Here is a 12,358-nt window from a genome sequence, read left to right on the forward strand (position 1 = left end):
GACCTGCTGTAAGATGGGTGTGGCTTTCCACCGGCTGCAGGTCTAGAGCTTGCTTGGTGAAGGGGGAGAAGTGGCCTCAGGCAAGGGAAGATGCTGCAGGGCAAGGGCTGTACTGGAGAAGGGAGGTATCCCAGAGTGTGTCCAGTGGCACATGTTGATCTGTGCAAGTGGCCTCAAGATGGTGAAGGCTGAGGAGGCAGTCTCCAGAGGAGATGAGACCAGATGGACATGTGAGGGTATATGTGTGAGAATGGGTGGTGATGTCCCTTGAGCTGAGTGAGATGCCAGTGAGTGTGCGATGGGCTTGAGTGTGTGAGTTTAGAGTGATGAGATGGTTGCCATACCCTGGCTGCACGGATGAGATCATTCATCCTCCATCTGCATTGGATGGCTAACCTCTTCTGTGCAACATTGGCACTGATCATCACTGCCATCGCCTACCAAGCTGGAGTGGTAATGTAACTGCCCCTCCTGCAGCCAGATCTGGGGTAGAGGACAATACAGCGGGCCTCTACGGCATCCAAAAGGTGCTTGAGGGCTGCAGTCTTCTTGCCTTTCGGGGCCATGTCTCCTTTGCTGCAGTCCTGGGCTGGAAGCACTAAGCGCGGTTGTACTTTAAATGTGGAGCCTGGCATGATGAAACGGTGAAGTGATGATGTGGCAGGCGAATCAGAGCCCACCTGCTATCAAACGGTGTGTCTCCCGGGAATGCATAATTTTGGGATGATACGGCGTGCAAGCCCGCCATCACGGCCGGTGGGTAAAACGTCGTTTTTTCCGTCCACTACTGCACTTAGTGCAAATCTGGGATGATTCCGCCCATATGTTCAAGTGTTCGATGGATAAAGGACATTACAATTAGACACCACTAAAAACATAGAGGTATCCCTATTGTATATCGTGTTAATAAAAATAGAAGCCTCTGCAGTATTACACTTCCACATGTTATGAGGACATTTGGTAAAAATTGTAAGTTATATTTTTAACCTTCTATAGATCAATGATAAGGGCACATTGGGAGCTTGGAATATAAATTGAGATATTGTACCCAAAAAGGTTTAAGAGCATCAAAGATAATTCCAAGTCTGCACTTTAAATTATAAGGAAAAACCTGCGTAGCTGAGCTTAGCTTCACTGGACCATATAAGGCTAAGGGGACACATGGCATGGGCATGACTGGGGTTGGATGATGTAGTCTGTTAGTAATGGTAAAATAATGAATATATGAGGATTGATATATTATTTTGTTGGGAGGTGATGGCGTAGTGGTAATGTCACCAGACTAGTAATCTAAAGGCCCAGGCTATTGCTCTGGAGACATGGGTTAGAATCCCACAGTGGCAGCTGGTGGAATTTAAATACAGTAAATACACCAAATAAATCTGGAATTAAAAAGCTAGTCTCGGTAATAGTGCCCATGAAACCACTGTCAAATGTTGTAAAAACCCACCTGGTTCACTAATCTCCTTTAGGAAAGGAAATCTGCCGTCCTAACCTGATCTGGCCTACATGTGACTGCAGACCCACATTCAATGTAGTTGACTAAATGCCCTCTGAAATGGCCTAGCAAGCCACTCATTTGTATCAAACCGCTACAAACTACAAAGTCCACAAAAAGGAATGAAATGGATGGAACAGCCAGCATCAAGTTAAGCACTGGAAGCAAAAACGGCAAACCGAGCCCTGTCGACCCTGCAAAGCCCTCCTTACTAATATCTGGGGGCTTGTACTAAAATTGGGAGAGCTATCCCACAGGCTGGTCAAGCAACAGCCTTACATAGTGATACTCATGGAATCATACCTTATAGACAATGTCCCAGACACCACCATCACCATGCCTGGTCATATCCTGCCCCACCGACAGGACAGAATTACCAGAGGTAGCGGCACACTGGTATACAGTTGAAAGGGAGTTGCCCTGAGTGTTCTTAACATTGACGCTGGACCTCCTGAAGTCTCATGGCATCAGGTCAAACATGGGCAAGGAAACCTCCTGCAGTTTACCACCTACCCCAATACACCCACCCACCACCATCCCTACCCCTTAGCTGATGAATCAGTTGAATCATGAATCAGTCCCATTGAACACCAGTTAGAGGAAGCATTGAGGGTGGTAAGGGCCCAGAATGTATTCTGGGTGGGGGACTTCAATGTCTATCATCAAGAGTGGCTCAATAGCACCATTACTGACAGAACTGGCCGAGTCCTAAAGGACATAGCTGCTAGACTGGATTCGTGGCAGGTGGTGAGGCAATCAACAAAATTTACTTGACCTTGTCCTCACCACAGATGCATCCTTCCATGACAGTATTGATAGGAGTGACCACTGCAAAGTCATTGTGGAGATGAAGTCCCATCTTCACATTGATGATACTCACCATCGTGTTGCATGGCATTACCACCATGCTAAATGGAATACATTTCAAACAGATTTAGCAATTCAAAACTGAGCAACCATGAGGTGCTGTGGGCCATCAGTAGCATTAGAATTGTATTCAACCATAATCTGTAATCTCATGGCCCATTGTATCCCCCACTCTACCATGACCATCAAAGTGGGGGATCAACCCTGATTCAATAAAGAGTGCAGGAGGACATGCCAAGAGCAACACAGGCTCAACTTAAAAAAAAAGAGGTGTCCCCTGTTGAAGCTGCAACACAGGGCTACTTACATGCCAAACAGCGAAAGCAGCATGCAATAGACAGAGCTGAGTAACCCCACATCCAATGGATCAGATCTAAGCTCTGCAGTCCTGCCACATCAAGACATTAATGGTGGTGGACAGTTAAACAAGTAACTGTAGGAGAAGGCTCCACAGATATGTCCACCCTCAAATTTGGGGGAGCACAGCACATCAGTGCAAAAGATTGAAGCAGTTGCAAAAATCTTCAGGCAGAAATAGTGAGTAGATGATTCGTCTCGGCCTCCTTTTGAGATCAAAGATGTCAGTCTTATCCAGGTGATATCATGAAACAGCTGAAGGCACTGGATAATGCAAAGGCTATGGGCCCTGACAACATTCTAGCAATAGTACAGTAAGTCCTCTTTTTAAGTTGTCCTGCTTTAAGTTGTTTTGTTTAAAAGTAATTTTTGTTTAAGGTCCGGTTTCCCCAATTTAAGTTGTGACTTCCACATTAGAGTTGTTTTATGCCATGCTAGCGTTATTGCTGCCTCTCATCATTGCAGTCCGTCTTCATTGGCATATGCGTCATCACTGCTCGTTGTCACGCACAACGCGCATCAATTTCCCTTCATGTAACTTCGGCTCCTGTGTGCTGATTAGTTAAGGACACTGGGCTAAATAATAAGAGAGTGGGCAGATGCCATAAATTGCTGCGGGGCTCATTAACCAGGGATTAGTGGAAGCTCCGCCCCTCTTTGGGATGGAAGTCCCGCTCTCTGGAGCTGCAGGCAAACCAGTTTCACTGGCAGCTCCACTTGTCCTGGCAGCTCCAGGAAGGCATCAGTGGCAGCTGCCGGGGCAGCAGCTGAAGTAAGGGGCCCAAGGCCTCGGATCCTCAGAGAAGTTAAGTCCAGGTTAGGCTGGGAGGGTTTGGGAGGTTATGGACAGGGGCAGTGGGGGTAGACAGTGGGTTTAAGAGAGGGAGTAGGTAGGAAGAAAGGGGAGGGGGTGTTCAGTCTAACAGGGCCTGTCCTGCGATCAGCAAAGGGTGACCCCTCCCTTCCTTCCTGCCCTTTAACCATTTCAGGTTAAAAATTGGACTTGCCGCTCATGTTATGGCATGGGCAACGTGTTGTCAGAGTTACTTAGATGATAACAAGCCTAATTGACTATGAATTGGTCATATTGGTCATTTTAATATGGCAGGCGGGCTGCTGATTTTGGCGCCCCCCTCCATATTTTGGGAAAGAGATCGGGGGTGGGCAGGAAGGTGGTGAGATAGGCATCTGGGCATCAAAGCCATTTTGTGTGCACCCCCAGTCCCACAGGAAACATGCCCACCGGGGGCACATATAATTCAGGCCACTGTTTGTACTGTATTCGAGGCAACATTGATTTTTTTAAAGAAAACCCAGAGACATCCAAAGCCAGAGTTGTTTTTTTCAAGCAAAAAGTTGTATTTAAATTTGATGTTAATTTTGGAGTTTCAGGAGTGTCTGCTGTGAGTGAGACTTTTAAATTACTTTTAAACATGAGCAAAAATGCCCAGTATGTGCTGGTGATGTGCCTGCTCTTGCAAAGGAAGCAAGAAATGCCATCAGCCTAGCAGTGATTTATTTTTTGTTAAACATCTTGAGGCTGGTGAGTGTTTTCTAATTTGAATTTATATTTAGTGATTTTTCTTATTTTGCAAGTTATTTCATTGAAGAATGCACATTGCTGCACACGTACAGTACAATGTTTCAAATTGTACATATTCTTTTCTGGGAGAAAAAATATCCAACGGAACCAAACTCCAGCTTTAACCTAGATTCCTATTGGAACCCATGGGCAGAATTTGATGTATGACGTGGGGGTGGTGGAGCCCGCACGCCAGCGCTTAAAATGTCGAGCGCTGACATCGGGCGAGCGTCCCGACATCAGCGCGCGCCATCGCAATGTTTAGCTGGGCGGGCGCGCGATGAAGCGCGACGTGCGCCCGCCATTAATTAAAGGCCTTGTTAAGGCCCTTAACTCAGCAATCGACACCGATTTTGAGGCGCCCGTGTGATCTGCGGCTTGGCGCACGGGCACAACGGGCAGGCGGGTAAGTGACTTTTTAACAAACCTCATCCACGGGCGGGATATGTGGGCTCAGAGGGGTTGTTCATATTTTATCCGAAGTGTTTATTGCAGAAAATGTTTTAAACTTGCCTGTGTGATTGTTACCAGTTCAGATCGATTTCCAATAGCTTTCTCTGTACTTTGAAGCTTCAGCTCAGCACTCTGCAGACAGTAATCTTTATCAGGCCTGCAGCTTTCCGGAGGCCTCCATTTAGCCTGGGGGTATGGGTTCTGACATCTCCACTGGAGGCAGTTCCTGTGAGGAGGAAGGGAGAGCTAGAATAAGGAGGAGGCCAGGAGTGGACAATCAGCCTCCAGGGGAGCCACCTTTGGGAGGCCAGGCGCAGGCACAAGGGGCGCAGGGTCAAGAGGTTGTCCAAGGTGGAAGGGGCCGCAGAAGACGCCACTATCCTGCTGCCAGGGTTTACAGGCGGTGAAGCAGCTACCTCAATATGACTGAGGTGCAGTGCCGAAGGAGGCTCCGACTGTCAAGGGGGACAGTGAACTATATTTGTCAGATGATTGGCCCTGAGATCTCCCCTAACTGTGTGGGTGGACACCCCATGCCAGCGGCTCTGAAGGTCACAGTTTCCTTCCACTTCTATACATCTGGCTCTTTCCAGGGCTTCGTGGGTGATCTTTGCGGTGTCTACCAATCAGCTGTCCAGACTTGTGTCAAACAGGTTACAGTTGCTCTGTTCAGATGTGCATTGACCTTCATCCACTTCCGCTGCGACCAGGCAAGTCAGACACACCGAGCCAGAGGCTTCGCGGCCATTGTTGGCTTCCCCCGCGTCCAGGGTGCAATAGACTGCACACATGTAGCCATCAAGGTGCCAGCAGGTGAGCCCGATGCCTTCATCAACAGGAAGGGCTTCCACTCCATGAACGTGCAGATAGTGTGTGATCACAGGATGCTGATTCTGCAAGTCTGTGCAAGATACCCAGGCAGCTCCCACGACGCCTACATCCTCAGACACTCCCAGGTGCCGGGGCTCTTCAGTGCTCCGGCTCGGCTGGATGGTTGGCTGCTGGGTGACAAGGGCTATCCCCTCAGAAGGTGGCTCATGACACCTCTCCCCAATCCAAGGACAGAAGCTGAGCAGCGGTACAATAGGAGCCAGGGCACCACAAGGGCTGTGGTGGAGAGGGCCATCGGTCTTCTCAAGATGTGCTTCCATTGCCTGGAGCACTCAAGGGGCGCACTCCAGTACCCCCCAGATCGCGTCTCTGCGATAGTGGTAGTTTGCTGCGCTCTGCATAATCTTGCGCTGGAAAGGGGGGATGCAGTTGACGATGAAGACTTTGATGCTGTGGATGAGGCTGCACATGATGAATCCAGCAGTGACTCAGAGGATGAGGAAGCACAGGGCGATGATGAGGGGTAGCACGGCGACCCGCTATTACACCAAGGAGGCAGGGACATCCGGGACACTTTAATCCAACGAACGTTCAGCTCGCTCCACACACATGGATCAGCAGGACCAGCATTGCCTGGCGCTTCCACACGTGGCACTTAGGTGCTACATCTTCCACCTTACCAGCTGCAACTAAGGGCTTAGTACAGAAACATCAATGTCCACTCAAACACTCATGATATGTCTGTGAAACATACAAATGCAGCACAAAGGAAACACCCTCAGCCATGGTCAGAAAAGTGGACTTTATTGCCACCAAAATAAAATACAAACATCGTCCTGACGCTGATAATGAAACATTCCCTAATCTAGGGCCAACACAAATTCACCAGTGACAAACCCATGGAGTGCTGAACGTGCCTTATGCTTTCTTTTATGGGTGATATGTCTGGGTGCTGCCCCATCGCTTGGAGTGGCTTGTGAGACAGCCTGCTGACTCTGCTGTCCTGTTGGTCTCGATGACCTTGATGGCCGTCCTCTGGCCCGTGGAGCCTGTGATGGCCCCGCCTGGGAGGGAGTGGCCAGTTCCAGCACTGGCACCTCCCCAGCTGTCGCAGCCTCAGTGGATGCAACAGTCACTGACAGAGGGGTGGAGGAGCTGCTGCCCTCATCCAGAGCGCCCTGAGAGGAGCTCACAGCGACGACAGGCAGCTGCTGCGCCGACGTGATGTCACATTGGACTTCCCTGCTCACCGCAGATGGATGGGTACCGAGCTGCGACACTTGGTGCCCAGAACATCTCCCACATTGCCAATAACCACCTGTGGCTATTAGCGCTGTGAGGACTTGCAGGTCAGAGCGTAACCCAATCAGATGATTCACAATCTGATGGAAGCCCCTCTCCATGAGACTCGCCAATCTCTCAATGGAGGAAGCCTGAAGCTCTGCCCTGAGGTTCGTGCCATCACTGACATTATGCCTGGATTCCTCCACCACAGAGACCAAGTGAAGCACACCCTCATGCAACCCTGCCAGATATTCCTGTGCACCTGGCCGACTGTCCTGCAGCTGCTGCATGGCGGACATCTCCAGAGGCACATCATCAGTGCCAGTCTCAGCATGTGCCTGGTCCCCTGCAGACCTCCGGCTGCTGGCGCCATCAGCACTCTCTGTCCGTGCCATCTCCTCCAGCAATTGTGAAGTGCCCTCTCCACAGTGCCCCGGGACACTAGCCAACGTTATAATCCCCATCGATGTGTAGTCACTGCGCTGGTGCCTGGCTTGCTGAAATGATGTGACACAAGTTGCAAGTCTTGGCCCTCAGATGTGGAGAGGGGGCTCTGGACGTGTTGGTGGCGGCCATGTGGTGGTGATGCTGAAATTAACAACAAGGACTGTGCATCAGTTAGCGTTCAGTCAGCAACAGCTTTCATCCCTTTCCCCCCAAACCTCATAAGTCGCTTACCCTTCAAGAACCTAAGGAGACGAACATTGGTGGAGTAGTAAATAGTCAAGAGGAGGCCCAAACATTACACGCGCATACAGACAGGCTGGTCAGATGGCCTAAGGAATGCCACATGGAATGTTATGTGGATAAGTGTGCAGTTAAGCACTTGGGCAAGACAAACAAGGTATGGGAATACATGGGTAATGGTAGGACTGTGGGAAGTCATGACAATTACAGGGACCTTGCTAAGCAGAACTGTTAAGGTATCAGAACAGGTATATAAAGCGTTTAACAAGTTCAAAGCCAGACTTGCCTTTATTAGCTGAGGAATAGAATGTAGGAAAAGGGAGGTCATGTTGCAAGTGCAGAAAATGCTGTCGAGGCCACATCTACACTTCTGCATTCAGTTGTGACCTGTGCTTCATGGGAGGGATAGCATTGGAGTGGGGAGAGTGCAGAGGTTCCTGACCTGGATGCATGCTGGCCTGGAGAGTTGGAGTTATGAGGAAACATTGCAAACACTTGCGACATTTGCCGTGGAGCACAGGAGATTGACAGGTCACATTATTGGCCTTCACACCGTTATGAGGGGCATAGATGGGGTGGGCAGAAGGCAACATTTCCCCTTGGCACAGGGATGACTAACATGGTGGCATTTATTTAAGTTGAGTGCCATGAGGTTGACAGATGAGGTGCTGAGGACCTTTTGGACAGAGTAATGTGGGACGCACTGGCTGAAAGGGTGATGGAGGTACAAACCCTCCAAAGATGCAATACGTCTTTGGATGTGCAGCAGCGATGCCATGGCATGTTAGGTCATGGGGACAGTGGTCATAAATGGGATAAGGCGACTTTGGAAGGTGCTAGAGACGCGCATCCTCAATGGGCCAAGGGACCTTTGTGTATGACCCACATGTCTGACAGTATCAGTCTGTGAATGAGCAGTGTTGCTGCATTAACGATTGCAGCAATCATCAGTGCTTTGGATGGGGGAGACAGAGTAGATGGGACTGTGGACCTCAAATACCTGGCCGCTGCACCCCAGCCTCACCAACACCTGCCGACCTGGCCGCCTGCCTCCTCCCCAGCTTCATGGCCTGCTCCTCAAATGTGGTTAGATGCTGCAGCACGGCGTGCCCACCACCAGTCCGCAAACGCTCCCGGCTATTGTTCTCAGTTTTTGCCTGCAGAACAGAGAAGAGCATTTATTGGGGCTGATCGCTCATGTATTCTGCACGCGCACGCCGCACCCCAACCACAGTGGCCCATCTGAGGCTTCCAGCGGCTCCTGTCCACACTACTGGTGATCAGTCACCAGAAGATAGTACGGCTGTTCCCAACCCCCTCCCCCAACGGCCACCTTGGACACATTCGGCGTCCATCACTTTGAATAACACACGGGTATTAGCGCCCATGGCAAGGAGGCGCAACTAGGTGCGGCGCCCAGGCCAGCAGATGGCTCTTGGCCACGACACCTTGAGGCTCCCCTTCCACCATCTCATCACCATCAATAAGACATGTGCTGGAGTTCTGAGTATTTGTCTAGCTGCCTCCCCTGCAGGTTGCCCCCAGACTACTCAAACGCGACAAAAACCAACACATGCTGCGCGGAGAACCCATCTTCTCCTCAACCACTAAGGCTGATGTAAGCATGGTCACTATCTGTTTGCCCGCCCAGCATGCGCCAAATGCTCAATGCAGTAATGACACTAAGATGTGGGGGGGTGGGCTCAAAGGCTAAGGCTACCTGCTGGGTCAAATGGCCAAGGCTGACATGGTACTCAACCTTCCAGAGCGCAACAAATCATTGGAGCGCTTGCAGCACTGGGTTCCTGTGCGCCGCACAGCATCTTGAGAGCTTACAACCTCCACCACCTCCTGCCACGCCTGCCTGGTGATGTGGGGTGCCCACCTCCTTCCATCCTCGGGAAACAACACCTCCCGACGATGTGACACCTCTTCGAGGAGGACAGCAAGGCAGGCATCGGAGAACCGAGGAGCACATTGGCCCCCCGCTGGCCTATTCTGCAGCCTGCCCCCCTCCTCCTCTGCCCTGCTGTCCTCTGGAGCCCAGTCGCTGGCCATGGTGAACAGCCTAAAGGAGGCTGTCTGGAATTTCTTTATACAGACTGCCTGTTCCGCATTGGAACCGGCAGTCTGAACACGTCCGCTGCACATTTGAAATTCCCGCTGTACACAGGAGTCTGAAATGCGCTGGGCGGGCCCTAATTAGCCCGACCACGCAAAATGGCGGCGTGGCTTGTTTAGCTGGCGGAGATTGGCTACGTGCCCGCTGCCGCTTGGGCCATGCCCGCCCGCCTGACAAACATAAAATTCTGCCCCATGATTCACATAAAATTGTTTCACTTAAAGTCACAATTTTCAGGAACGTAACCACAAGTTAAAACAAAGACTTACGTTGTGCTCCAGAACTACCTGCGCCATGAGCCAAGCTGTTCCAGTACAGCTATAACCCTGGTATCTACCTGGAAATTGAAAAATTCCCAGGTATGTCGTATCCACAAAAAGCAAGACAAATCCAACCCAACCAATTACCACCCCATCCGTCTACTCTCGTCATCAGCAAAGTGATAGAAGGGGTCATTGACAATCAAGCAGCACTAACTCAGCAATAACCTGCTCAGTGACATTCAGTTTGGGTTCCACCGGGGCCATTCAGCTCCTGACACCATTACAGCCTTGGTTCAAACATGCACAAAAGAGCTGAACTCCCGAGGTGAGGTGAGAGTGACTGCCCCTGACATCAAGGCAGCATTTGACCAAGTGTGGCACCATGGAGCCCGAGCAAAACTGGAGCCAATGGGAGTCAGAGGGAATACTCTCTGCTGGTTGGAGTCATACCTAGCACAAAGGAAGAAGGTAGTATTTGTTGGAGGTTAATCATTTCAGTTCCAGAACATCACTACAGGAGTTCCTCAGGGTAGTGTCCAAGACATAACCATCTTCATCTGCTTCATCAATGACCTTTCTTCCATTATAAGGTCAGAAGTGGGGATGTTCACTGATCGTGCCCCCTCAAGTACTGAAGCAGTCCATGCCCACACGCAGCAAGACCTGGACAACACTCAGGCTTGGGCTGATGAGTAGCAAATAACACTCGTGACACACATGTTGCAGGCAATGACTATTTCCAACAAGGGAGAATCAAGCCAAGATGGTTGGATTCCATCTCCTCTTGACATTCAGTGGCATTACCATCGCTGAATCCCCCACTATCTACATCCTGAGCTTACCATTGACCAGAAGCTGAACTGGACCAGCCATATAAGTAGTGTGGCTACAAGAGCAGGTTAGAGTTTAGGAATCCTGTGGCGAGTAACTCATCACCTGACTTCCAAAAGCTTGCCGACCATCTATAAGGCACAAGTCAGGAATGTGATGGAAGACTCTCCATTTGCCTGGATGAATGCAGCCCCAACAACACTCAAGAAGCTCGACACCATCCAGGACAAAGCAGCCTGCTTGATTGGCACCCCATCCACAAACATTCACTCCCTTCACCACCAATGCACAGTGGCAGCAGTGTGTAGCATCTACAAGATGCACTATGGGAACTCGCCAAGGCTCCTTCGACAACACATTCGAAATCCATGACCTCTACCACCTAGAAGGACAAGGTAGCAGATATGTGGGAATAACACCACCTGCAACTTTCCCTCCAAGCTACACACCATCCTGACTTGGAACTATTTTGCCATTCCTTCACTGCCACTGGGCCAAAACCCTGCAACTCCCTTCCTAACAGCATGATACCAGATGGACTGCAACGGTTCAAGAAGGCAGCTCACCACCACCTTCTCAAGGGCAAATTAGGAATGGGCAAAAAAATGCTAGCCTAGCCAGCAACGCCTACATTCTTTGAAGGAATAAAAAAAAAATCCAGCAAGTATCAATGGAGTATAGTCTATGACAGAGTAGACTCTAAATGGTCTGTGGAAGGTGTGGTCAGGAAGGACCACAGGCCTTTTCTCTCCCTTTCTGTTTATAAAACTTTAAAACATCCGGAATAGGACATCGTGAATGGACTGACAGAGACTCACTAGGATAGTGAGTCAAGTTAATAGGGGAGATTTACCTGTATTTTCCCCAGGAATGTTAGAGAGTTGGACAAACTTCTTTACAGGGATGCACTTTGGGCAACCTGCTGTTTTGTGAAACTTGGTGTATCTTGGCCATCCAGAGGACCTGGACAGAGAGCCAAGAAAACCATCTCTTATATTCTTGACGGTTAGTCCTTAGAAATGTAACCTCATCAATACATAGAATACATAGATTACCAATTCGCCTTTTCCCTTTGAGAGGCAAATTCCATCAATGGAAAAACGAGAGTGAGTTTAAGATTACAAAAACAAAAATGGAAATGTTTTCACTCCTTTTACCCATGGAGATTGATATGAATGAGCAGAGAACCAAGAGAACAATACCAGCCATATCAGCTGGTGGTTGTAGTTCTATAATGAGTTTTTCACCATGTGCAAAGGATCATAATAGCACCATCATTCTTATTTTAACAGTAACTGCTTAGTAGTGTCAATTAAAGCTTTCTAATGACTATCAACATTAGCATAATAAGTTCTTTACTATTTTCCAATTTTCCTGGCCTGAGCTGGTCTTTCACAGGAGACAGAGGGCAGAGCAGATGCAATAATTTTGAAAGAGTATTCATTGCCATCCATGGCAACATTCACCAGGGCCATCTATGTCTAAAAGACCAACCTCGTGTGCAAAAACTGTGGCTGTCCATAGAAATGGTTGCTGACTTATGTCACCTTCTAAACCATGAGCTGCAGGGACAATCTTCAATT

This window comes from Cetorhinus maximus, chromosome 10 (assembly GCF_964194155.1).
Source record: "Cetorhinus maximus chromosome 10, sCetMax3.hap1.1, whole genome shotgun sequence".
Lineage (NCBI taxonomy): Eukaryota > Metazoa > Chordata > Chondrichthyes > Lamniformes > Cetorhinidae > Cetorhinus > Cetorhinus maximus.